General features: G+C 49.2%; 4 long non-coding RNA genes across 5 annotated transcripts in view; 2 read left to right on the forward strand and 2 right to left on the reverse strand.

The window, feature by feature from the left end:
- The window catches only part of LOC309358725, a 258,724-nt gene that overhangs the window by 158,454 nt on the left and 76,527 nt on the right, over positions 1-23,743 (forward strand). The window lies entirely within an intron of this gene.
- LOC309358760 overlaps positions 1-23,743 on the forward strand; it is a 150,745-nt gene that overhangs the window by 108,435 nt on the left and 18,567 nt on the right. The window lies entirely within an intron of this gene.
- On the reverse strand, positions 2,464-12,490 carry LOC309358772. Its single transcript, XR_014163581.1, has 2 exons — positions 12,212-12,490; positions 2,464-3,382 (listed from the first exon to the last, which is right to left on the reverse strand). It is a non-coding gene; the product is annotated as an uncharacterized lncRNA (long non-coding RNA).
- On the reverse strand, positions 20,283-23,466 carry LOC309358778. The gene is made up of 2 exons (XR_014163589.1): positions 23,170-23,466; positions 20,283-21,198 (listed from the first exon to the last, which is right to left on the reverse strand). It is a non-coding gene; the product is annotated as an uncharacterized lncRNA (long non-coding RNA).

Raw genomic sequence — 23,743 nt, forward strand, 5'->3', positions numbered from 1 at the left:
ATAACTTCATGATGCCCCAGTCCCCCCAGAATAGTTCTTGCCAGGATCCAGCCGGAATAATAATAATAATAATAATAATAATAATAATAATAATAATAATAATAATTTATTATATATACCCCGCCCATCTGGCTGGGCCTCCCCAGCCACTCTGGGCGGCTTCCATAAAAACCAAAAATACAGTAAAATATCACACGTTAAAAACTTCCCTGAACAGGGCTGCCTTAAGATGTCTTCTGAATGTCAGGTCGTTGTTTATCGCTTTGACATCTGCTGGAAGGGCGTTCCACAGCGTGGGCGCCACTACCGAGAAGGCCCTCTGCCTGGTTCCCAGTAGCTTCGCTTCTCGCAATGAGGGAACCGCCAGAAGGCCCTCAGCGCTGGACCTCAGCGTCCGAGCAGAATGATGGGGGTGGATACGCTCCTTCAGGTATACTGGACCGAGGCCGTTTAGGGCTTTAAAGGTCAGCACCAACACTTTGAATTGTGCTCCGAAACATACTGGGAGCCAATGTAGGTCTTTCAAGACCGGTGTTATATGGTCTTGGCGGCCGCTCCCAGCTCTAAAATGCTGCCCTTACTTACGGAGGACAATCTCAGCATCCTTATTTACCACACATTGTCATGGCCTGGGAATCCGACTCAGAGGCTGAACCGGAGGAATCCCAGCCTGCACAGGAGTCCCCGCCTCCAGGGCCGGCTGAACTGGGGCAGGGCCTTGGATCTGAAGAGCCTGCACCTGTGCCGGAGCCTCAGGAGCAGGCACCAGGTGAGTCCACTCTAGCTCCAGAGGTGATTAAGGACACAGTGCCTACAGGTGAGCCTCTCCCGGCCCTGTCAGAGGAAGGAGAGTCTCCCCCTGGGTCCAGTAAGCCCAGCCTCTCCTGAACTGCAGAGGCTTAAGGCAGAGAGGCAGAGGGAACTGGTTTCTCCCAGCAGGAGTGCTCACCTTAAGGCCAAGAGAGGCGGGTCTCCTGTGTGCCGGGACCACCCCTGGCCTCAGAGAAGATAAAGGCCAGTCAGCCCGGTCCCAGGTTGTGGGAGCAACGTCTTTGAGTACCTGCTCCTGCCCGGACCCGGACCTGACCTTCCAGTGTTCCTGTCCCCGCCTGACTCCCTGCTTCGGACCTCACCCCGCTCCTTGTGAACTGTTTCCAGGCTTGTGACCCAGGACCGGACTTTGACTACGCCAACGATAACCTTCCCCCTGGGACCAGCACACACATCTGGCTCCCTCTCCTCAGCTGTGTGTGGTGTCTCAGCTGTTGAGCAAAGCAGGGAGTGACAGCAAATGTCAGAACCTCTTCACATTCATGTTGCAAATCTTTGAAATATATGTTTAAGTACCCTCTGATGTTGCACTGTAAGGTCTGATGACGCTGAGAGAGGCTGGCTAAACGTGAACTGATCACTCCTCTGTGTCATGTACTTCACTAGGCACCCAGTTAAAAGTGCTCATCATAGAACAATGTCCTCAGGCAGAATGTACAACTCTCTCTGGGCTTCTTCCAATCATTCCTGGCTGAATGAAGCGCACTGTCAGGTTTGGAATGTACATCTGACTCACGCATAGAGAACTGGCCTTTCCCCCCTGTCTCTGAGGTGAATGGAATCTTTCCCTAGCCATGTTCTAGGTCTACGGGAGAGGGAGAGAGACAGAGAGAGCACCCCTTCTTTCCCCTTGATACCCTTGACCGAAGAATGGTACACTCCTATCTGGGATGGCCATCCCCTTTCAACGAGCATGCAGCTTCGGGTGTTTGTGTATGTGTGTGGATATATTCACCCCCCTCCCATTGCGAGAATCTCCTGATATGATGTTTTCAGAAAGGAGGTGTAGGAAACTGCTCTTCGCTTCTTCCTCCCCTGCCTGACTCCATGGGGAGTCTGAGTGTTATCTATGTAGAGATTAGATGGCTGAGTGAGAGCTGTAACACTCATTCAAGCCAGTAGCGCTTCAGTTTTACTCCAGTCACCTAGCCCAGTTGGGGCAGATCCAGTTGTTGAGCCCAGTCGTTGGCATAGGCTCAAAGGCGTACTGACAGGGGGGTGTACATGGACCGTTGAGTGAGGGAGGGAACACATGCCTAGCTAGCCAGATCAGCCAAATCAACCCTGGTGATCAATGGGAAATGGATGTCGCAGCCAGATCACCCTCACCTCCAAACATATAAAATCATAACTACCTAATACTTATTGCAGTGATGTTTGCTGCTGCTGAAATAACTAACTATGGCATTATGTTCCCTACATTTCTGATTTATATTATTACATGTGAGACCCTTTTTTATAGTATATATGGGGGCTGTTCTTTTTAGATGTAGGGCTGTAGCCAGCTAAGTTCTACTCAGTGTAGACCTATTGGAAATAATGTATCTAAGATAGACATGCCCCCCCTCCCATGCCGAGGAGTGAAACCTAGGAATGAGTAAAAGAAATGAAAAATGAACAGAACCAAAAATATAATTATGATGCAGATAGATAGTGTTTATTGTAGTGGAAAGAGGAGATCATGAAACCATTTCTTAGGTGAGCGGCTTCAAATAGGTCAACAATCCTTTCGGCCACAAAAGAGTTAAATGACAAAGTGACAGATGAATTTATAATTGATACAAGGCAAAGGTACACAAGGGAAAGAAGAGATTCTCAGGGAACTGGAAGCATCAGAACTCTTGCAGGCCTGAAGGATATTCAGAGTGCCATCAATGAGTGATAGAAAGGAAACAGAAAGGATGCGCTTAAGAGAGATAGAAGGGTAGCTCAAAGAAGCATTGATCAGAGATGTGTAGGAGAGAGTGTCAGAGATGCTGAGCAACCTTTTGATCCAATCAATTCTGGTTTGTCTGGATTGTGGAGGCTCAGCATTCCTGACACCATACAATCCTAGAATTGTAGAGTTGGATGGGACCACAAGGGCCATCAAGTCCAACCCTCTGCAATGCAGGAATCTCAACTACAGCATCCATGACAAATGGCCATTAGACATTGATCCATGGTGTGCATTTCAGGTAACATTCCCCACCCGCCGTTCCTGTGGGGGATCACAATCCCATTCGAAAGAGAGACAAGCTCATCTTTGTCTCAGTATAGGCTCCAATGGACGAGAAAAGAGCTTGAAAACCAAAGAATTTGGTTGAATCAGTGAAGGCTTCTGCATTGCTGATGAAGGAGCAAGCATGCTAGCCTCAGTTATCTGGGCATGGCTGGGACTGGGGAAAGTCGTGTTTGTTCCCTGGTTCATAACATCAATCTCCATCTCCACCATTATAGTCATCGGCCTAAGTGTTCCATCGGCTGCCCGCGTCATTACTTCAATAGGCATGCGGCATGTCATAATGGGTGTCATTACAGCTGTAGTCATCGTAGAACAACTGGTGTGAATCTGGGGGGAAAAAAACATGAAAGTTTTTAAGATGGTGTACACTAATGTCTACTCGGATTCTGTTTTAATTACAAATTTTGCATCAATAAATACTATGAGCAATCTTTTCTGAAAGTGGTGTCCAATTACATCACAGTAAATAGTAAAATTTAGCAAGCAGATAGATTTTTAGCAAGGTGATATACAGGCACAAAAAATAAAAAAAAACCCTCATCCTCCCAACTTTCCCTCCCTTTTTGTGGGGAGAATGAGGTCTTCGTTCCTCACACTCCTGTATAGCAACAGCATGAGGCGAGTCAGAACTACAAATTTGAGGAGGGGAGTATACAAGTTCAAAGAGTGACCTTAGGTGGTCCTTGGTTACTTACTTAAAGGCTTAGTCATATAAAAAACCCTCTCCTGTACAGTCGAACGTCGGAAGTTGAAAAGAATCCGTTTCGGAAGTCCGTTCGACTTCAGAAACATTCAGAAACCAAAGCGCGGCTTCTGATGGGATGCAGGAAGCTCCTGCAGCCAATTGGAAGCCACAGAAGCCCCATTGGATGTTCGGCTTCCAAAAATAGTTCACAAACTGGGACAGTCACTTCTGCGTTTCTGGCTTTCGGGAACCAAAGCGTTTGAGAACTATGCTGTTTGAAAACCAAGGTATGACTGTATTACCCTTGATATGTGAATAGAGTGAATCCTCATTCCCCATAATGCACTTTGTGCCCCTGGATTAGACAATCCACTCAGGTTAAACAAATCCATTACAATATTCCAGCTTTGTAAGTATTTTCATGTTTCCACTGCGATTCACACCAAATCTATGAGGCAAATGTGAAAGCTTGCAACTTTCTAATTACCCTGTTCCTCAAAAATAAAATAAAGTCTAGTAGCACCTTAGAGACCAACTACGTTTCTTCTGTGTATAAGCTTTTGTGTGCATGCACACTTCTTCAGATACTCTGAAACAGAAGTCACTAGACCTTAACAGTGTCTTTGAAAAAATTTACACATCACTTGGGAAGACAGGTAAATTAATATCAGTGTACTGGAAGAAGCAAAGATCACCAGTGTTGAAGCAATGATTCTTCAACAACAACTTTGTTGGACTGCTCATGTTATGTGGATGCCTGATTGTCTTTCAAAGCAACTACTCTATTCCGAACATAAAAATGGAAAGTGTAATGCTGGTGGTCAACAAAAGAAGTTTAAAGACTGTCTCAAGGCAAATCTTTTTAAAAAATGTAGTATAAACACTGACAACTGGTCTGCGAGTGCTCCAGTTGGAGAACAGCCTTTACCAAAGGTGTCATGGGCTCTGAAGACACTCAAACTCAGGACTCAAGAAAGAAACATGCTAGGAGGAAGGTCCCCTTGGCAAATCCACACCGTGATCAAATCCTGCCCAGAAACCAATGTCACCCCTTTGTAAGGATGTGTGGATTCAGAATTGGCGTCCAAAGTCATCTATGGACTCATTGTTAAAACCATGTTTATGGAAGATAATCTTACTCGGCTATGAGTGATTAATAGACAGATTTTTACACAACCAACTGTTCAGGACCTGGTGGCGGACAGCGATGACCAAATTACTTTAATAGCGGCTGAATTTTTAAGTGCTGTCCATGAAAAAAGAATGGGCCATGATAAAGAGACTTAGTGGTTTTTATTGGTAGGTGATGTTGCTATGTTGTATTATATTATCTATACAAAAAAATTCCTTCCAGTAGCACCTTAAAGACCAACTAAGTTAGTTCTTGGTATTAGCTTTCGTGTGCATGCACACTTCTTCAGATACCATGCACACGAAAGCTCATACCAAGAACTAACTTAGTTGGTCTTTAAGGTGCTACTGGAAGGAATTTTTTTGTTTTGACTATGGCAGACCAACATGGCTACCTATCTGTAACTATATTATCTATGTTCATCGATTTATTTCTTGGAGTTAAGAATAAGACTGGGATAAACTGTGTTTGCTGAGCCTGTATTTTATACAATCTGCATATGATGCTTGTTAGTTAATGTGTGGGGTGTTATGCCTAATAATTGAACTGAATTGATTACCAAAGAAGAAATAAGGGATTACATTTCTCAGGAACTAGTAGGAAGAAGGAAGGTAGTAGGAGATGGGTGATTGACTTAATGGGTATTGTCACGGCCACCCAGGTCTGGTCCCAGCTCACAAGAGACCTCACTCCGTTGCAGCTTATTCACCGGAAAAGTTTATTGAAGATTTCTGCTTCTCATACAGTTCAGCATTGTGGCCGTACGTCTGCCACGTTAGACCGCTGAAGTCCCCTCTGACTCCTCCCCTCTTCCGCACCAACTTAATAGCCTGGCTCTAGACCACCTCTTCCTCTCCTTTCTTTTCCGCAGGGTCTTCCTGCCCCCCTGGGTTCCCTCTCTCCGTGACTCGCCTGAGGCTGAATCCTCTGCCGCCTCTTCCCCCCTCTTTCTGGCTTTAGGGCCGGGCTCCTCCCCTGAGCTCTCTCCACTTCCGCGCGCCTCTACGTTTGAACTTGGCGCGCGTACGTTGCTGCTGACCTTTCTTTCGACCGCTACACCACCCCCTGCTCTGCTCTCCACCCTTTCCGGCTGAACACCCTGCTCCAACCCCCTCTCTCTGTTCTCTCCTAATCCTGCTCCCTCCGAGAGGCTGACGACTCCACCCCCTTTACTCCGTTCCGGCTGAGACGTCTCTTGCTTCCTCTGTCTTCCACTGGGCTCCTCTCCGCTTCTCCCTTCTCCTCCCCTTTGCTTGATTAAGGTAACCCCCTTTTGAGAATCCTCTGACTCGCTGCTCAGACTCGTGGATTCCCTCAGAATTCCGTCATCTTCTTCCTCATCCTTCTGCCCCTCCTCCCACTCGCTCTCCGTCTCCTCTGTCATCTCCTCCTCTCTCCCAGAAACCCTGACATCCATCCCCCCCTCGAAGCCCCCCCTTCCCCCCTCCCGCTCGCCGGGGACCGGTTGTGGAAACTGCGGCTCTTCGGGGGTAGGCTCAGGATACAGGTCGTCTACGTCAATGTTCTCTGCTGGCAGTTCTGTGTAAGTGTATTCGAAGTCGGGTTCTTCCCCCAAATGCTTCTCAGTCTCTGCTTCCATCGCTACTTCCTCCGGTGCTGCCCGCCAAGGACCTATCAGCCACCTCTTACGCCATTCCTCCTCTGGCTGCTCCTCCCACCAATAAGGGGTTTCCGTGTCCACCCCCGAGCACGATCCCCTGGGCGGGCTTGATTCTGGTGTTCTTTCCTCGGGGGAAGAGAAACCCCTGAACGTGCTATCTGACAATGTGGGTGTGAAAAGCCAGTCATCAAAGTACTCAGCTGGCATGGGTCTATGTGGGAAAAGTGCATGGAACTCTTCTTTCAAAAGGGGTTCGTCTAACTCGTAGCCTGGCACCCAACTATTAGCAGCGGCTGGTGTGCCCTCCCTGGCGAGAAAATATTCAACTCCCTCCTCCCCCCATCTCGAGTCCAGTATCTCTGTGACCTCGTTAAGAGGTTCTGGTCTTGGCGATTCCCCCCTCTCAGGCGCCCTCCTACGTGGCTCTGGGGGTGCTCCTGACTCTTGAAACCTGTGTGGGGTTTTGTAGGGAGTGAGCACCGACCTATGAAAGACCGGGTGCACCCTGGAACCTTCCGGAAGGGCTATACGAAAAGCCACCGGATTGATCTTAGCCTCAACTTGATATGGCCCTAGCTGCCTGTGTCCTAACTTCTTCTTGGCCAATGACCTGGCCGGCATCGCGTGGGCTGCTAACCACACCCAGTCCCCAACCTGGATGTCCTCTCCCGCCCTCCTGTGCTTATCGGCCTGCACCTTATACGCCTGTTTTGCCAGCTCCAAATGTCTCCGCAGCTCCTCGTGCACCTCTTGCAACTCCGCTGCAAACTGGTCGGCATCTTGAGGCCCCCCCCCTCCTGGTGCCGCAAATCTCGGGAAGGTTCTGGGATGACGGCCATTGTTCGCGAAGAAAGGCGTTACCCCGGTGGAAGCGTGTTTCGTGTTGTTGTAGGCGAATTCAGCCATCGGCAGATAGTCCACCCACGCCGCAGGTCGCTGGTTGGCGTAGCACCGCAGGTACTGCTGCATGATCGCGTTGACCCTCTCCGCTTGACCGTTGGTTTGTGGATGCCTCGCCGATGTCAGGTTGATTTTGACGTGCAAGATGCCCAGAAGCTTTCGCCAGAAAGTGGAAACAAACTGGCGCCCCCTGTCGGACAAGACGGACTGCGGAAGTCCATGCACTCTGAAGACGTGATCGATGAAGAGCTTTGCGGTCTGTTCTGCCGTCGCCACCTTGGCACAAGGGATGAAGTGCGCCATCTTGGTGAACAAGTCCACCACCACTAACACCGCCGTCTTACCTCTGGAGCTGGGCAGGTCCGTAACAAAGTCCAACGCTACCCTCTCCCACGGTTGCTGCGGTGTCTCCAGCGGTTCTAGCAATCCCGCCTGCTTCTGGTGCACTGGTTTGGACCTCTGGCAGATATCACACCTGGCGACGTAGTCCGCCACCTCTCCTCTCATCTGGGGCCACCAAAAGTCTCTAGCCACCAACTCCATCGTCTTTTCTTTGCCGAAATGGCCTGCACTAGGGGCGTCATGCAACTGTTGCAGAACCTTGGCTCGAAGATCGTCGGTGGGCACGTAAAGGGCACCCTTACGAGTCAAAAGTCCATCTTGTAATTGAAACTCATCGTTGTGTCGCGACCCTCCGCGTAGCTCCTCCATCTTAGACTGTGCAAACTGATCCCTTTGCAACGCGCGTCGCACCGCGTCCAGGTCGACTGCGATGGTAGCGCACGTCCACGCCTGCGGTGCGAAAATGTGCTTTGCTGCGATTGGAGCTGCTTCCTCCAAGTATTGCGGCTTTCGGGACAGCGCGTCTGCAATAACATTGGAGTCTCCTGGGATGTATTCTATTTTGAAGTCGAAGTCCGCAAAGAACTCCGCCCAGCGCATGTGTCGCTGGGTCTGCAACTTAGCCGTCCGCCAATACTCTAAGTTCTTGTGATCCGTGCGGACCTGCACCGTGTGCTTGGCTCCTATTAAGAAGTGTCGCCACGCTTTGAAAGCTGCATGAATGGCCAACAACTCCCTGTCCCATATGGTATAATTGCGCTCCGTCTTGCTGAGCTTCCGGGAGTAGAACGCACCCGGTCGCCAGTTGCCTTGTGAATCCTCTTGCAAAAGAACGGCCCCAACCGCTCTATCCGACGCATCGGTCTCTACCCGCATGGGTCTGCCGGGATTCACGTGGAGCAGCTGCTCTTCGGAGGCGAAAAGACCCTTAAGCGTCCGGAAGGACCGCTCCGCTTGTTCGGTCCAGACGAACTTCTTCTTCTTGGAACTGAGGGTGTCAGTGATCGCCGCCGTCGCGTTCGCAAAACCTTTAATAAACTTGCGGTAAAAATTGGCAAAGCCGATGAACCTCTGGACCTCTTTCCGATTTCGAGGGCTTTTCCAGTCCAACAGCGCTTGAACCTTAGCCCTGTCCATGGCCAATCCCTCGTCGGACAACTTGTAGCCAAGGAAATCAACCTCTCTGACATCAAACTGGCACTTTTCCAACTTGGCGTACAGCCTGTGTTCCTTCAGCCTCTGCAGGACCTCCCTCACGTCCTTATCGTGATCCTCCGGCGATTCCGAGAAAATCAGGATATCGTCGAGAAAGCAGACACACTTTTTGTAGAGGAGACCTGCTAGCACGTGGTGCATAAATGCTTGAAAAACGTGGCTGCCATTTTGGAGGCCGAAAGGCATGACCCTGTATTCGTATGTGCCCAGAGGGGTGAACATGGCGGTCTTCCACTCATCTCCTTTCCGGATGCGGATGAGATTGTAAGCTCCACGTAGGTCCAGCTTGGTGAAAATCTTGCCCCTCCTGACGGTCGCTAAAAGGTCGTCAATCTTGGGCATGGGGAAAGCTTTGGGCTTAGTCAAGCTGTTGATGAACCTGTAATCCACTATAAGCCTTTTTTGGGGCGTGTCCTTCTTCTTCACAAAGAAAACAGGGCTGCCTCCCGCTGCTTTAGATTCCTGGATGAAACCGCGCTTGAGGTTATGGTCTATGAACTCCCGAAGCTCTTGCATTTCGTCCTCCGACATGGAGTACAGCTTGGCAGCAGGCAATTGCGCCCCTGGCACTAAATCAATCGCGCAGTCGTAAGGTCTATGAGGCGGCAACTTGTCAGCTTCCTTCTCACAGAAAACCTCCAAGAAGTCCTGGTACTTGTGAGGCACTGTTTGCACCATACCCAGATGCAATGGCTGCTCAGCTTCTCCTCCCTGATCGGTCTGAAAGCAATGCTGAGCACAATACGATGAACAAAAGTTGATCTGCCTCTGGTACCACGCAACCGCGGGACTGTGCCTCTCCAGCCAACTCATGCCTAACACGATGGGTGTGTCCGATAAGTGGGTGACATTGAAACTAATAAGCTCTCGATGGTTGCCAATCTGCATCATCATGGGAGGGGTTTGCTGCACCACTTGCCCCCCCAGCAACTTCCTGCCGTCCACCGTGACCACGTTCAGAGGCGTCGTTGCAGGCAGGAGCGCCATGTTGTGCTGCTTAACGAACTGCAGTCCCATGAAGTCGGCGTTGCTTCCCGAATCGATCGTTATTGGAACCTCGAGGAGTCTCCCATCAGGCAACTGGAGTGTTGCTGTGAGCAGAACTGCCGGTTTGGGAGGCAAAGGGTCCACGCTCTGCAGTGATGCTGGGGGCTTGTCTACAGATCCGCCTGGCTGAGCCCCAGTAGCTCTGCTTCCAGCCAGGCACTGTCGTTTCCCTGAAGCTGCTCCCCTGGTTGCACCTCTGCTGTTACAGTTGCCAGCGCTGCAGTGTGCTTCTGGAGCCTCTGGGGGCACTCTTTCGCCATATGGTGCGCACTGTCACAGATGTAACACTTCCTGGTTCCTCTAGGAGGCTTCGCTTTGGCTGCACCAGGGACAGGGCTCTGGGATGGCTTCTGAGCCCTAGCACCACCAATCTCCATTGGCTCCTCTCTGTCCTTCCCCATTGGCGAGGGGTGCGCACGGCTGAAGTCCCTGTGCCCAAAAGGGAGAGTCCTTGCTTGCGCACGCGCTTGGGGCCCGTCCTCCTCATGCCACGGACGCCCCTCATGTCGAATTCCAAGAGCTAAAGCCCGTTGCACCACGTCTTCTAGGGTCTGGGGTCTGTCCCCCCTAGCGATCTCATCCTTGATGGGGGGGCTCAATCCCTCCCAAAAAAGATCTCTGACCGGTTTACTGTCCTTTGGCCAATCTAAGGCGGTGAGCAATGCAAAAAATTTAGAGTGGTATTGGCGCACAGTCGCTTTCCCCTGCCTCAGCCCGTGCATTTGACGGCGCGCAATGTCCACATCCACAGAGGATTGAAAACAAGAATCCATCGCTTTGATGAACGCAGTTGAATCGCGACGGGCCGGTCCATCTTCGCGCCACAAATTGCGTAGCCAAGCCCTGGCCTCCCCATGCAGGTGCGAAACAATGAACCCCACTCTCTCCTCCTCATCTTTAAAATCGTGACGGAGTAAGTGCAGTGCATATACAACGTCCGCTCTGAAATTGGGATAGTCTTGCAAGTTGCCATTAAAATGCGGAACTAGGGCACCCCCCCTCCGTCCAAGCGCAATGCCCTCCGCTCTGGATCCTGGGGCCCCCGCCTTGTCCGCGCGCTCCCACCTTGCCTGCAAATCCTGGCATGTCTTCTCCAAGTCGTCATTCTTCTTCTGCGAAGCAATGACTGCCGATGTGAGAGCGGTAACCTGATTCCGCAATGCAACCAGCTGCTCCTCAGCGCTCATGGCTGCTCCCGTTCGTGAGCTTCGCAAAAAAAAATTTTTGCTTTGAGAGAGGGGACTTACTGTCACGGCCACCCAGGTCTGGTCCCAGCTCACAAGAGACCTCACTCCGTTGCAGCTTATTCACCGGAAAAGTTTATTGAAGATTTCTGCTTCTCATACAGTTCAGCATTGTGGCCGTACGTCTGCCACGTTAGACCGCTGAAGTCCCCTCTGACTCCTCCCCTCTTCCGCACCAACTTAATAGCCTGGCTCTAGACCACCTCTTCCTCTCCTTTCTTTTCCGCAGGGTCTTCCTGCCCCCCTGGGTTCCCTCTCTCCGTGACTCGCCTGAGGCTGAATCCTCTGCCGCCTCTTCCCCCCTCTTTCTGGCTTTAGGGCCGGGCTCCTCCCCTGAGCTCTCTCCACTTCCGCGCGCCTCTACGTTTGAACTTGGCGCGCGTACGTTGCTGCTGACCTTTCTTTCGACCGCTACACCACCCCCTGCTCTGCTCTCCACCCTTTCCGGCTGAACACCCTGCTCCAACCCCCTCTCTCTGTTCTCTCCTAATCCTGCTCCCTCCGAGAGGCTGACGACTCCACCCCCTTTACTCCGTTCCGGCTGAGACGTCTCTTGCTTCCTCTGTCTTCCACTGGGCTCCTCTCCGCTTCTCCCTTCTCCTCCCCTTTGCTTGATTAAGGTAACCCCCTTTTGAGAATCCTCTGACTCGCTGCTCAGACTCGTGGATTCCCTCAGAATTCCGTCATCTTCTTCCTCATCCTTCTGCCCCTCCTCCCACTCGCTCTCCGTCTCCTCTGTCATCTCCTCCTCTCTCCCAGAAACCCTGACAGGTATGATAAACCTATTGACGACTGTTCATGAATGAAATAAGTCCTACAGGAAAAAGCAAGGAATAGTATGCAGATGACCAAAAAAAGCTCTAGCTGTTGCTTGAGTTTTCAAAACACAATCCCTAGTGAATCTCCTCCAGAATCACAGAATGCCTCTGTGCCCTTTTCCTATTAAAGCTTTGATTTAAAGACAACTTACCAACAGCAGGAAAGGCTGAGCAACTGAAGTCAAGGGAAGCTGGAAGACTCTGGTGAGGAATACAGAAATGTCTGGAGCATTTATACCGTTTGCTTTTGGCTTCCACGCCTTGAGTCAGCATTGCTCTTTCCTAATGGACACTTGGCACAAATGCCTAGAAATCTCACAAACATTTTTCTTTCAATGATTAACCCCACGGGGGAAGAGTGTGATCTCATTCAAGAGTTTATATTTCATTATAGATTATTATAGTACCTGGTTGGATGCCTTTGTTGGAAGCACATATCCTTAATTACTAATGCTACCTTGGCTGAACCCTTATGTTATTTGATTATTCAAAAGGACGCAAATATGCGTCGCACCTAGTGCCTTTTTTCTGGGGGGACGCATAGCCCTAAACAATTTGCGTTTAAGGTCTACGTTTGGCCTCATTGAGGGGCAGTATTTCCATATGAGTAGGAAAATCAGAGTAGCCGTTGACATTGTTTTGGGGGGAAAAAGCACTGGTGACATCCATTGTTTTCAGATTTTAAAATGCCCAGTTTTTTAATCAAAGTTTCTGGGATTTCATTTCCAAAAGCAATAAATATTTTCATCTGCAATGTTCCTTGTACTTTGCTTGATATATGCCTCTCTTGATATCTGCTAATGTTTAGCCTGGTATATGTTTTCCATATAAATTATTTCTAAGAGATCATTAATGCACACACACAGTAACAGTTACAAAGAAGATGGTAGACTTGTCCATTCCCCTATGTTTTCAATGTTTTTGTTAATATTGGCAGTTGGGGTTTTTTATCTTGAAAGTCTTGGAAAAAAAGAAAAAGGAGGAGGCTTCTCTAATCATCTCCTTTATCTTCCAGCTCCCTCAAGAGCTAGTGGTAGTCCCCATCTCTCCCCAACAACAACAACAAGAAGAGACACTGGATACATATGCACATTGCGCAGACATGGAATTGGAGAGCACTGAGCTGGCAGATACCAGGCGTTCATCTGCAATATTTGCCATGATCCAGCAATTATTTTGGCTCTGAAACAGTCATGACAAGAACAATAATGCTACAAACTAATTAAAAATAACACAGAGCCTCCCACAATGAGGGAGAATGTAAAACGTACATGGAACTTGGTTCGGAATGCAAGGCAGCTTCTTGGAACAGATTCCATGGCAGTTCTGCAGGCTTCAGATTGCAGGCACGCTAATGAATGGATTACATTCAAAACAGGATGGATGCAACACTCATATCCTTTTTGCACTGTGTCCCAATATGCTGAATAAAGTGACACATTCAGAAATGCAGTAATAAACCCAAATCCACCATATCCTCTAATTTTGGTAACTGTTCTCAATCGTTTTGGTTCCCGAACGCCCAAAACCCAGAAGTGACTGTCCCAGTTTGAGAACTATTTTTGGAAGCTGAACATGCAATGGGGCTTCTGTGGCTTCCGATCGGCTGCAGGACCTTCCAGCATCGCATCAGAAGCTGCGCTTTGGTTTCTGAATGTTTCTCAGCTCGAACGGACTTCCGGAATGGATTCTGTTCGACTTCCAAGGTACGACTGTTGCCATGCAAGTGTGTGAGGAACGAAGACCTCATTCTCCCCACAAAAAGGTAGGAAAAGTTGGGAGAATGAGGGTGGGTTTTTTTTGTCTCTATATCACCTTGTAAAAAATCTATCTGTTTCTGAATTTTACTATTTACTGTGATGTAATTGGACACCACTTTCAGAAAAGATTGCTCATAGTATTTATTGATGCAAAATTTGTAATTAATACAGAATCCGAGTTAACATTAGTGTACACCATCTTAAAAACTTTCATGTTATTTTTTCCCCAGATTCACACCAGTTGTTCTACGATGACTACAGCTGTAACGACACCCATTTTGAAATTATACATATCTATTCAAGCAATCATCTCTATTGAAGACATATCTATTAATATTACAATCTCCCCTCTCGTCTAGTGACAGTTCCTATACACTCATTCAAGCCAGTAGCGCTTTAGTTTCAGCTTGCAGTAGCTATTAGAAATAAAAGAAGTTATGCTTCACAGCTTTCTTCCGTGTTGTTTATACTCTGCTGAGTTTGGTGCTCCCAACTCACAGTTGTGGGTCCAGTTCACTTAGACCTGCTTTCCAGGAGTGGAGGGTCTCTGGAAGTACTCCAGTCACCTAGCCCAGTCGGGGCAGATCCAGTTGTTGAGCCCAGTCATTGGCATCGACTCAAAGGCGTACTGACAAGGGGGTGCATATGAGGGAGGGAGGAGACACTTGCCTAGCTAGCCAGATCAGCCAAATCAACCCTGGCGATCAATGGGCAATGGATTTTGCCGCCAGATCGCTCTCACATCCAAACATATAAAATCATAACTACCTAATACTTATTGCAGTGGTGTTTGCTGCTGCTGAAATAACTAACTATGGCATTATGTTCCCTACATTTCTGATTTATATTATTACATGTGAGGACCTGTAATGGTTCTAGGGGTTGCTCATGCGTAAACCGGTGCCACACCTGGCTGGGTTGCCTGAGTGAACCTTTTCTGTCCGGACAGCCAGTCTCAATCGCTGGCAGAATGCGCCAGTGGCCGTTTCTTGAACTTCTTCCAGCAAAGAAGCTCTTTGACGCCTAGTCCCCGCCTACTCTCCCTGCGCGGAAGCCTTCTGCGCAAGGAGGGTGTGGGCAGCGGAGGACCAGTGCTCTCCCCCATCTGCCCCCCTTCTCCACTGGTGCTATGCTGATTTCCTTCCCCAAAAGATGGGCTGCTTCTCCTCATCCCTGGACGCTCTCCGGAATCCCTCTGGAGCCCTCCCTCTCCCTCTGGCTCTGATGGCAGTTCCCTGACATCCACCTCCTCCCCAGGACCCCCTCCACCCCGGCACGATTTTCTGATACAACCTCCTCTCTTTCCTCAGCCGACGATGCAGGGAATCCCCTGAAGGAGCTGTCATCATCCTCTGAGGATTCAAAACCAATCTCCCACCCGCTCAGATCTCTCCCCGCAGGGTGAACCTCCCAATCTGATTCTTCTCCCTCTGACACCTCCCCTTCCTCCTCTTCGGAGGCCAGAAAACCCCCTTCGTCGTCTGTGGGTCCATATTCTTCCTCCCAGAATCTAGCTGGTGGTTTTGGCTTGTCCAGGAACAAGCTGTGGAATTCTTCCACTAGATAGCCGTCATTGATTGATTCAGCGGGGACCCACGTGTTTTCTGACCTGGGTTCTCCCTCCCAAGCTGCCAAGTACTCCACCTGGCGACCTCGCCACCTTGAATCAAGTATTTCCATGGCTTGGTTGCAGTGACTCCTCCCTCCCGCCCTGGAAATTCCCGCCCCTCCCTGTACGGTGAAAGTAGGGCCTATGGAACACCGGATGTATCTTCATGCTGTCAGGCAACTTGAGTTTGAATGCCACTGGGTTCACCTGCTGAGTTACCTCAAACAGCCCCAGCCGCCTCGGCTGCAACTTCTTGCACCCTCCCTTTAGGGGTAACCCTTGGGATGACAACCCCACCTGGTCTCCCACCCATATGGCCTCCCCCTCCCGATGGTGCTTGTCTGCCTGCCTGTTGTAAACTTCCTTGGCCCGCTCCAAGTGCATCTTGAGTTGCTGGTGCAAGGCCTCCATTTATTCCACAAATTGCTCAGCCGCGGGTACACTCCATCCTTCCTCCCCCCTCCCCAGGAAGGCCCTGTGGTGACACCCATAATTGGCCATGAAAGAGCTCATTCCTGTGGACACATGTTCAGCGTTATTGTACGCAAATTCAGCCAAAGCTAATTTCTCCACCCAATCTTTCTGTCTCTCGCTGACGTAGCAGCGTAGGTATCGCTCTTTCTGCTTGTCCTTGGTTTCTGGGTGCCTCGCCGTCGAGAAGGTCACCTCGACCTGTAGCAAGCTCATGAGCTTCCTCCAGAACCTGGAAGTAAATTGTTTCCCGCAATCAGAGATTACCCTCGAGGGATCCCCATGCAGTCTGAAAATGTAGTCCACAAACAACCTGGCTGTCTCCTCTGCTGTTGCCGCGTGTGAGCAAGCTATGAAATGGCACATTTTTTGTCAGTAGATCGACTACTACCATGACTGCTGTCTTCCCCCTTAACTTGGCCAAATCTGTCATAAAATCAATGGACACCACCTCCCAGGGCCTTCCCCGTGTAGGTAAGGGTTCCAGTAACCCTGGGGGGGCAGCCCTCTCCCCCTTTGCCCTCTGGCATTGGTCGCACCCTCGTACATATTCCCATACGTCTTCCCTCACCTTTGGCCATGAGAACTGCCTGGTGATGAGCAGCATGGTCTTGTGCTGTCCAAAGTGTCCAGCTGTTGGGTTGTTGTGGAGTTGTTTAAGTACCTTCCCCCTCAAGGTCTCTCCCGGTACATACAGTGCCCCCTTATAGTACAGCAGCCCTTCCTTTTCATCAAACCCTCCATGGTCTTCCCTTCTGTCCCGGAGTTCCCAGATTTTTACTTGAGCAAACGCGTCGTCTCTAGTAAGCCCGGCCAGTTCTCATTTCCCAACCAACGCTCCCACACACACACACCGGTCCTCGGGAAACACGTGTCAGATCTCTGGTTGTCCCTCTCCTTCCATGTACTCCGGTTTCTGGGAGAGAGCATCTGCTCTTACATTTTCCTCTCCCGGCACGTATCTGATCTCTGGTTGAGCACTTGCGCGGTCCGCCAGTATTCCAAGTTCTTGTGGTCAGTACAAACCTGGATGTGCTGGTCCAGGGGGGAGGTTACCGTGGGGTGAGATCCAGGACCTGAGTTGAGGGTCAGCAGACAGTCCTCCTCGGGCAAAGCAGGGTCCACAGTGGGAAGCCAGGCAAGGACAGGAACTCTGGGGGAAACAGGACTGGATGCTGGCCGAAACAGCTCATCAATGATGTTGCTCCCACAACCTGGGACCGGGCTGACTGGCCTTTATCTTCTCTGAGGCCAGGGGCGGCCCCGGCCCCCAGGAGACCCGCCTCTCCTGGCCTTAAGGCGAGCACTCCTCCTGGGAGAAACCAGTTCCCTTCGCCTCTCTGCCCTGAGCCTCTGCAGTTCAGGAGAGGCTAAAGGGTTACTGGGCCCAGGGGGAGACTCACCTGTAGGCACTGAGTCCTCAACCACCTCTGGAGCCAGAGTGGATTCACCTGGTGCCTGCTCCTGAGGATCTGGCACAGGTGCAGGCGCTTCAGAATCAAGGCCCTGCCCCAGTTCAGCCGGCCCTGGAGGCGGGGACTCCTGTGCAGGCTGGGATTCCTCCGGTTCAGCCTTTGAATCGGATTCCCAGGCCATCACACTGGATCTTGTGCCACGCCCCTATCAACAGAGGTCTCCATTGCCGAAACGCCGCATAGATCGCAAGCAGTTCTCGGTCATACACTGTGTAGTTTTGCTCTGACTTGCTCAGCTTCCTTGAGAAAAAGGTACACGGCCTCCAGCCCTGCTTTGCCCCGGGCTGCAAAAGGACCGCTCCAATGGCTCGGTCGGACATGTCCGTCTCCAGTCTCATGGACTTCTTCACAGATCAACATGCAGGAGCTGCTCTTCCGAAGTGAACGCCTTCTTCAGCCTTTCAAAGGATTGCTGGGCACTCTCTGTCCACGCGAACTTCTTTTTGCTACTAAGACAATCTGTTATAGGCGCTGTCAAGTGGGCGAAGTTCTTGATGAACTTCCTGTAGAAGTTGCTGAAGCCTAAGAACCTCTGCACATCCTTCCGGGTTTGGGGGGCTTTCCATTCCAGCACTGCCTTCACCTTGCCTGGGTCCATAGCTAGGCCCTTGTCTGACAACCTGTACCCCCGAAACTCGACCTCTCTGGCGTGAAATTGGCATTTTTCCAGCTTGACCCACAACTGGTGCTTCTGAAATCTCTGTAGCACTTCCCTGACGTCTCATTGTCCGAATACATTAAGACACCATCCAAAAAGGCTACGCAATTCTTGTACAGCAGGGGACCCAACACGTGGTGCATGAATGCTTGAAAGCAGGCGGAGCCCGATTGTAATCCAAATGGCATAACTAAGTACTCAAAAGCCCCCAGGGGGGTGAACATAGTTGTTTTAGATTCGTCCCCCTCCCTTACCCTAATCAACCCTGAGGTCCAGCTTGGTAAAAAAATTTCCCCTGCCTCACCCGTGTTAAAATGTCATCAATCCTGGGCATTGGGAAGGGCCCTGTAATCCACGGCTAATCTGGGCTGATTAGTCTCTTTTTTGTCCACAAAGAACACCGGACTGCCCCCCACTGCCTTTGATTCCCTTATGAACCCCCTCTTCAGGTTCTTGTCAATAAACTGCCGCAACTCCGGCATCTCCCGGTCGGACATGGCATACAGCTTACCCACCGGCAACTGAGCCCCTGGGAGTAGGTTGATTTGGCAGTCAAAGGGCCTGTGGGGGGGTAGTCTATCTGCCTCTCTCTCACTGAAGACCTCCTTCAAGTCAGCATATTGTGGTGGCACCTCCCCTTTTTGTTCCAAGGCCAGCCCAGCCACCCTGGCCACCATCATTCTTGGGTTCTCCCCTCCCAGACAGTGTCCTAAGCCGTAAGCTGAGCCAAAGGTGACTGACCGCTGATGCCATGACACTACTGGATCATGCAGTGCCAGCCAGCTCATTCCCAGTATTATTGGGGGTCCTGCCAGCGTGGCCACATGAAAGGCAATGGTCTCTGTGTGCCTGGAGACCCTCATTCGCATTGGCAGGGTCTGGTGTGTCACTCCCCCCCCCGAAGTTCCCTGCCATCAATGGTGGTCACCTGCGAGGGAAAATCTAGAGGTAACAGGTGGAGTTGGTGCTCCAGAGCGAAGTCTCTGCTGAAGAAATTACACGAGCTGCCCGAATCCAGCAGTCCCTTAACTTTGACGGGGCGCCCATTCGCGAGTTCTAGCACCACTTCTATGGCAATAGCTGCCTGGGGGGGCAGGCTGGGGCAGTTCTATTGGTCGCTGGCCGGGCTGCTGCCCCTGCTGGTTGGCAGCCAGGCGTTGTCATTTCCCTGCGTCTGCCCTTCCTCCCCCTTCTCATCGTGGCCTGCCGCCCCCACCATCCCTTGCCAGGCTTTTTGTTGAGGGCAGACCTTAGCAAAATGACCTGGTCGTTGACAGAGGAAACACTTCTTGGTAGTTTTCCACTCCTTTCCCTCCCTTTTACAACCTTCACCGGGGTTTGAACCCTCTCTCTCTCGCGTGCCATCAATTTCCATCGGCTCCGCCGCCTGGGAAAGCTCCCTCGGTATCTCAGGAATGTGGTTGTCATGGAAACGTTCCCCCCTGATCTCCCGCTTCTCCTGAGCCCACGCTTCCTGGCATACGCTGGTCGCCAGCACAGCCTTTGTGAGCTCATCCATCGACCGGGGCCGGGGCACTCGGGACAACTCGTTTTTCACTTTGGGGGATAGACCCGCCTCAAACAACATTTGTATCAGTTCAGAGTCCAGATCCCACCCGAGTCGGTGGACTAGCATCGCAAAGCACGACCAGTAGTTTCTGATGGACTGGCCCTCCTGCTTGCACCCCATCAGTTCCCGCCGTGTCACAGTTTGCTCCACCTCGCTGGAGTACATCGCGTCCATTGCCTGGAAGAATTTCTTAAGGTCCTTCAAGGCATCATTTTGCATCACCAGGCTCTTTGATGCCTAGTCTCCGCCTACTCTCCCTGTGTGGAAGCCTTCTGTGCAAGGAGGGTGTGGACAGCGGAGGACCCATGCTCTCCTTGCTGGTTCCCAGCGAGGAGTCATGGGACAACCTCGTCGACTCCCCCATCTGCCCCCCTTCTCCACTGGTGCTATGCTGATTTCCTTCCCCAGAAGATGGGCTGCTTCTCCTCATCCCGGGACGCTCTCCGGAATCCCTCTGGAGCCCTCCCTCTCCCTCTGGCTTAGATGGCAGTTCCCTGACAGGACCCTTTTTATACTATACATGGGGATGTTATTTTTAGATGTAGGGCTGTAGCCAGCTAAGTTCTACTCAGTGTAGACCTATTGGAAATAATGTATCTAAGATAGACATGCCCCCCCATGCCTAGGAGTGAAACCTAGGAATGAGTAAAAGAAATGAAAAATGAACAGAACCAAAAATATAATTATGATGCAGATAGATAGTGTTTATTGTAGTGGAAAGAGGAGATAATGAAACCATTTCTTAGGTGAGCGGCTTCAAATAGGTCAACAATCCTTTCAGCCACAAAAGAGTTAAATGACAAAGTGACAGATGAATTTATAATTGACACAAGGCAAAGGTACACAGGGGAAGGAAGAGATTCTCAGGGAACTGGAAGCATCAGAACTCTTGCAGGCCTGAACGATATTCAGAGTGCCATCAATGAGTGATAGAAAGGAAACAGAAACGTAAAGAGAGATAGAAGGAAAGCTCAAAGAAGCATTGATCAGGGATGTGTAGGCGAGAGTGTCAGAGATGCTGAGCAACCTTTTGATCTAATCCATTCTGGTTTGTCTGGATTGTGGAGGCTCAGCATTCCTGACACCATACAATCCTAGAATTGTAGAGTTGGGTGGGACCACAAGGGCCATCAAGTCCAACCCTCTGCAATGCAGAAATCTCAGCTACAGCATCCATGACAAATGGCCATTATACGTTGATCCATGGTGTGCATTTCAGGTACCATTCCCCACACCCCGTTCCTGTGGGGGATCACAATCCCATTCGAAAGAGAGACAAGCTCATCTTCGTCTCAGTATAGGAACTGTCGCTGGACGAGAAGGGAGATTGTAAGCAAAAGAATTTGGTTGCATCAGTGAAGGCAGCTGCATTGCTGATGAAGGAGCAAGCATGCTAGCCTGATTTATCTGGGCAGGGGTGAGGCTGGGGAGAGTCGTGTTTGTTCCCTGTCTCATAACATCAATCTCCATCTCCACCATTATTGTCATTGGCCTAAGTGTTCCGTCGGCTGCCCGCGTCATTACTTCAATAGGCATGCTGCATGTCATAATGGGTGTCATTACATCTGTAGTCATCGTAGAACAACTGGTGTGAATCTGGAAAAAATAACATGGAAGTGTTTAAGATGGTGTGCACTAATGTCTACTCGGATTCTGTTTTAATTACAAATTTTGCATCAATAAATACTATGAGCAATCTTTTCTGAAAGTGGTTTCCAGTTACATGACAGTAAATGGTAAAATATAGCAAGCAGATAGATTTTTAGCAAGGTGATATACAGGCACAAAAAAACCAAAAAAAACCCTCATCCTCCCAACTTCTCCTCCTTTTTTGTGGGGAGAATGAGGTCTTCGTTCCTCACACACCTGCATGGCAACAGCATGAGGCGAGTCAGAACTACAAATTTGAGGAGGGGAGTATACAAGTTCAAAGAGTGACCTTAGGTGGTCCTTGGTTACTTACTTAAAGGCTTACTCAAAAAAAAAAAAAATACCCTCTCCTGTACAGTCGTGCCTTGGAAGTCAAACAGAATCCATTCCGGAAGTCTGTTCGAGTTGAGAAACATTCAGAAACCAAAGCGCGGCTTCTGATGGGATGCTGGAAGCTCTTGCAGCCGATCAGAAGCCACAGAATGTGGCTTTGGATGTTCGGCCTCCAAAAATAGTTCGCAAACTGGGACAGTCACTTCAGGTTTGCAGCGTTCAGGAACCAAAGCGTTTGAGAACTATGCTGTTCGAAAACCAAGGTATGACTGTATTACCCTTGGTATGTGAATAGAGTGAATCCTCATTCCTCATAATGCACTTTGTGTCCCTGGATCAGACAATCCACTCAGGCTAAAACAAATCCATTACACTATTCCAGCTATGTAAGTATTTTCATGTTTCCACTGCGATGCACACCAAATCTATGAGGCAAATGTGAAAGCTTGCAATTTTCAAATTACCCTGTGCCTCAAAAATAAAATAAAACAATGTCTAGTAGCACCTTAGAGACCAACTAAGTTTGTTCTGGGTATAAGCTTTTGTGTGCATGGACACTTCTTCAGATACTTTGATCTTTTTTTCAATAATTTTTTATTGAGATTTTCACAAATTTTTAAGATAACAAACAAAACATAAAACATAAAAGACATACAACACGTATAGTTTCAGATCTTAATTTCTTATAACTTACTTTCCAGACTTCCTCATGCCTCCCCTTTCTGTATTCTCATGTCTAATTAATTGATCAGCAAATCCTTCCATTTCTTCAGATACTTTGAAACAGAAGTCACCAAACCTTAACGGTGTCTCAGAAAAATTTTACACATCATTTGGGAAGACAGGCGAACTAATATCAGCATACTGGAAGAAGCAAAAATCACCAGTATTGAAACAATGATTCTTCAACATCAACTTCGTTGGACTGGTCATGTTATGTGGATGCCTGATGATCATCTTCCAAAGCAACTACTCTATTCCAAACATAAAAATGGAAAGTGTAATGCTGGTGGTCAACAAAAGAAGTTTAAAGACTGTCTAAAGGCAAATTTTTTAAAAAATGTAGTATAAACTCTGACAACTGGCCTGCGAGTGCTCCAGTTGGAGAACAGCCTTTACCAAAGGTGTCATGGGCTCTGAAGACACTCATACTCAGGACTCAAGGGAGAAACGTGCTATGAGGAAGGCACCCTTGGCAAATCCACACCGTGATCAAATCCTGCCCAGAAACCAATGTCACCACTGTGGAAGGATGTGTGGATCCAGAATTGGCTTCCACAGTCACTTAGGGACTCATTGTTAAAACCATGTTTATGGAAGAGAATCTTACTTGGCTATGAGTGTTTACCAAAAAAGAAAGAAGATATATAGGGGAGACTCAGTGGGTATGGTAAACCTGTTGACGACTGTTAATGACTGAAATAAGTCCTACAGGAAAAAGCAAGGGATAGTATGCAGATGACCAAAAATAGCTTTAGCTGTTCCTTAATTTTTCAAAACACAATCCATAGTGTATCTGCTCCAGTGTCACAGAATGCCTCTGTGCCCTTTTCCTATTAAAGCTTTGATTTAAAGACAACTTACCAACAGCAGGAAAGGCTGAGCAACTGAAGTCAAGGGAAGCTGGAAGACTCTGGTGAGGAATACAGAAATGTCTGGAGCATTTATACTGTTTGCTTTTGGCTTCCACGCCTTGAGTCAGCATTGCTCTTTCCTAATGGACACTTGGCACAAATGCCTAGAAATCTCACAAACATTTTTCTTTCAATGATTAACCCCACGGGGGAAGAGTGTATTCTCATTCAAGAGTTTATATTTCATTATAGATTATTATAGTCCCTGGTTGGATGCCTTTGTTGGAAGCACATATCCTTAATTACTAATGCCACCATGTCTCAATCCTTATGTTATTTGATTATACAAAAGGACACACACAAAAAACTGTGTTTAAGGTCTACGTTTGGCCTCGTTGAGGGGCAGTATTTACATATGAGTAGGAAAACCAGAGTAGCTCTTGACATTGTTTTAGGAAAAAAAGCACTGGTGACATCCATTGTTTTCAGATTTTAAAATGCCCAGTTTTTTTATCAAAATCTCAATGTTTTAGGGGTTTCATTTGCAAAAACAATAAGTATTGCCGGACTATTTTGAGTTGGGT

Source organism: Podarcis melisellensis (genome assembly GCF_964234715.1).
Source record: "Podarcis melisellensis genome assembly, chromosome: 16".
Classification (NCBI taxonomy): domain Eukaryota; kingdom Metazoa; phylum Chordata; class Lepidosauria; order Squamata; family Lacertidae; genus Podarcis; species Podarcis melisellensis.